Raw genomic sequence first — 4,273 nt, forward strand, 5'->3', positions numbered from 1 at the left:
CTCACGGCGCGAGTCGCCCGGCTACAGCGCAAGACGCTTGCCGAAATTTCACGGCGCGAATCGCCCGGCTACAGCGCAAGACGCTTGCCGATCCTTACGGCGCTTGGCCGCCTGGCACAGGCGCGAGACGCCAGCCAACCTATGGCGCTTGGTCGCCCAGCTCTTTGTTTCAGGTCACACACGGACTGCTACACACGACCAACCTACGCGTGACCACCCGATCCTGGCGTCCCTCGTCGCGGTTAGATTATGGCAGATTATGGCAGAGACAGAATAAAAGTCAAATTAGCCAAAAACACTTACACGCAAACACTTGTAAATAGTCTGTAAATATAACGTTCTAAACATATATTGGAAAGTGTCGCCTACATTTCTAGCCTCCTTTGCGATTCACAAACCTTGGGCCAACTCCTACTCACGCACCAGTAGCAGACTAAGTTAGATATAAGGTAGAATACCGCTCTGAATAAAAGTAGTAGCGCCCATACATATTATGGATATGTTGATTGTGGTGTGACAAATACAAAAGAAGCTGAATCTGACGAGAATCTACCAAAAGCAAGACATGCATGCGTCTTTGTTCTAGTTTGCATGGCAGTTGGAAAATCCCTATTGCATATTATTTGATAAAATCTTTGACTGGTGCAGAAAGAGCAAATATAATTAAAATAGTACTGTCATCGCTACATGAAATAGGTGCCATTATTACTAATATTACTATGGATGGCTGTCCAAGCAATATTACAACAATGCAATGTCAAGGTGCACATATATCTGCAGAAAATCCAAGACCCTACTTTATGCATCCACAAACTAAGGAAAAAGTTTATGTAATGTTAGATGCTTGCCATATGATTAAACTAATTCGAAATGCGTTTGCTAGCTGTAAAAACATGCATGATGGCAATGGAAATAAAATAGAATGGCAATGCATTATAAATTTAGTAGAACTGCAAGAAAAAGGTCACGCTGCAACAAAAATAACCAGGCGTCATTTAAATTGGCAACAAGAAAAAATGAATGTAAACCGGGCTGCTCAAACTTTAAGTACCAGCCCAGCAAACACAGTTATGTAACCGTTATATTGGCGTAATAAAACGAAATGTAACGTGCAATTTCCCACTCATGTGACATTGTGTGGACATAACAGCAATATAACGCATTATATTGAAATTATGTAAAATACTTTAATTTAATGTAACTGCTATATTAATTGCCGAAAATGTATATAACTGCAATATATATACTACCGAAATACTGTTACATATCTAGTATTGAAATAGCCATAATAATGCTCGAAGTTATTTGTATCTATAATAACTGTAAAGTTAAAATTTATATCTTTTATGCAGATACATCTCTAAAATAATTACATGTAGATCTATATAAATGTATTGACAATGAGATGCATCTATACAATAGATATAAATTATAACTCCACAGTTATTATAGATACAAATAACAAATTTTTGATGTTCTAAAGAAAAATAAATATTGAAACATATATTTTTTATTGCATAAATGTTTTTTTATTGATGCACACATTCTTCAAGTTTTTTTCTTTTTTTCAAGCTTTTTTTTGCAGGTTTGAATTGAACATATTATTTATATTAATTAAAAGAGTAGTATACTTAATCGAACATAAAATTAAATAAAAAATATCATATAATTATTAAAATCATATTAAAAAGAATCAAATTTTATGGGTAAAAAATTCAGATAAGCAAATCAATATAATAACTATATAGAAAGATATAAAATAAAAATACACAATTTTACAAAATGCGATTAGAGCTCTTGAAAACATTTCAATCAAACGCACAGATTCTGTAGAAATTTCCACCCATTGTATGTAGCGGCCGCTCTCGGTGGTTGTACAGTGGATGATGATAGAGGCGCGCGAAAATTAGTAATAAAAAGTAATCTTGTAGAAAGACACATTCAAAAATAAGAAATCAATTTTCGAATTATCGCACGTGCGATATTGACGGGCAGCAATGAAAAGCGCGCGCGCGCTCCGCGAAAGTTCTAAACAGAAGTCTGTAAAAAAAGATACAAAAGAAAGAGGTAACGAGTTAAGAAGCATGAGTGAAGGGTGTATTGTGTTATCGCTCGGTCGAGAGAAAGAGAGAGAGAATAGGGAGTGTCGCTTCCGTCGCGGGATATATATTTTTTCTTGGTTCTCGTCGACTTCAGCTTCCTGCTCCTCATCGAATTCTGCGTCCTCGTCCGTGGTAGCCACCTGGTACTGCTGGTACTCGGACACCAAGTCATTCATGTTCGATTCGGCCTCAGTGAATTCCATCTCGTCCATGTCCTCGATACATACCTTTCTGCTAGTTGTATCAAATCTTTTCTATTACTATTATCTCTACTATTTATCTCTATATTTATTAATTGATTTCTTCGTCTTTTTGTTAAATATCGAATATCCTTAGGCATGATGCACTTTTCTGATACCTGTAAAAATAGTGATCGTCAAATAAGCAATTAGTCGAAAATGTATAAAAATCACTGAGTTCGCGCATCGGCAAAAATCTTAATCTTACCCAATTTTCGCGTCACTGCTGTTGTTGTCGTCGCGGCTTTGGTAGTTATTGTTGTCTTTGTGACAGTGGTTTTACCGCTGGTGCTTGAGATCGCCGCTTTGGTTGATCCGTCCAGTTGCTTGGGACGAGTTGCGGAAGACCAGTAGGGAAGGCCGTCGCGCGTTCCGAAGGAAGGCACGCCGCACGGACGGACGGCAGAGAGATTTGAGTCGCTGAGCGAGAAATACGAAAAGTAATTAGGAGAGAGAGAATCATAAGTGCGTGCGAGATATAGATATAGAGATAGATCGGTCGAATAGCCTTGCGATAGATTAACGAGGGAATGTTCCCGGACTATATATGTACATTTATAAAATAAAGAACTATATTGAATCACAAGATCTTATAATATTTAGGCAATCAAATATCCACGAAACCAAGAATATATAAAAATGTTAGTGGGAAAAAGAAATCGATATCGAAATATCTCAGTCCTTCGCTCGAGAAAAGCAAGACGCACACTTACTAGTCTCTGACGAAAAGGACGACGAAGAGGACGTCGACGCCAGGAGACGTTCGGTGGAAGAGACGATGTAGCGCGGCGTCTCAGTACTGGATAGCCTGCCGTCGTGCGCGGGCCGTCGTGACGATCCGGCCAGGTATCGATCACTGGAGAACTCGTAGCGGTTTTTTTCGCAGCCGATTGTGCTGGTGATGTCGTAGTTGCTCGACGATAGCTCCCACCGATGCTTCTGCGATTCCTGTAACCTCTCTTCTTTCGATTTGTCTATCGCCGCAGTATCTTTTGGTGATGTTTTTGCGGTTTCTCGTGGCTCAGTTTCTCCTTCTTTCGAAGGAATACTTTCGGAAGCGACACTTACGTTGCTTGTTGGATCTGATTAATATGATCCGCGGATCCGCGAGCGCGCGACCGTCCCGGCCGAAACGTGATGGAATACTTCCTAACCTCTGTCACCATGCATAGCATGGCAATGGGCGCGTTCAGCAGATTGTTGAGTTCGTGCTGTTAGCACTCTGCATTGATTGGTTGAATTATTGATACAGAAAATATATTTTGATATTCGTATTAGTCAAATCGATTTTTACAAAAAAAATAATAAATAGATATTTATATTTATTATTTATATAGATTTAAAATATATAAATAAAACCGCGGCGTCTTAGAATAATTGTGTATACGTACAATTCTAAAATAAACCAAAATATATGTATTTTAATAACTTAAAACATAATTAAGACAAATTAATAAAAGCGAGTCAATGCCGGTCAGAGTCCGAATTCTATTATTTCAAGACCGTCTTAAGTATGTTTTGTGTTATTGTTAATATACATATTTTGGCTTATTTTATAATTGTACGTACAATATAATATTTTAAGACGCCGCGCGGTCTTGTTTATATAACTTATATTTATATAAATATTAAATCGTATAGATATCAATATATTGCACGTTTTGTCAGTATATATCTCTGAACGTGTTGTGTTGACGTTATATTGTTGTTATTGTAGTGTCACCAATAAATAACAGAGCAATATAACTATTACAAAACACAGTTATATTACTGCTACAAAAAAGATTACATAACTGCTTTATATATATTACATTACTATAGTTATATTACATGTTACTTCTGTGTTATATAATGGTTATAGTTTGTGTTTGCTGGGAGTGGTGCCAATGCAATTGATTTCTGTGCTATAGATTTGCAACTACCACAGTTTCA

General features: G+C 37.3%; 1 long non-coding RNA gene across 1 annotated transcript; it reads right to left on the reverse strand.

Moving 5' to 3' along the window:
* Positions 1 to 2,341: 2,341 nt before the first annotated feature.
* Positions 2,342 to 3,462, reverse strand: LOC112454822. The gene is made up of 3 exons (XR_003040789.1): positions 3,055 to 3,462; positions 2,550 to 2,761; positions 2,342 to 2,460 (listed from the first exon to the last, which is right to left on the reverse strand). It is a non-coding gene; the product is annotated as an uncharacterized LOC112454822 (long non-coding RNA).
* Between the last annotated feature and the right edge of the window lie 811 nt (positions 3,463 to 4,273).

Source organism: Temnothorax curvispinosus, unplaced genomic scaffold (genome assembly GCF_003070985.1).
Source record: "Temnothorax curvispinosus isolate PA1 unplaced genomic scaffold, ASM307098v1 QBEX01005390.1, whole genome shotgun sequence".
Taxonomy (NCBI): Eukaryota; Metazoa; Arthropoda; class Insecta; order Hymenoptera; family Formicidae; genus Temnothorax; species Temnothorax curvispinosus.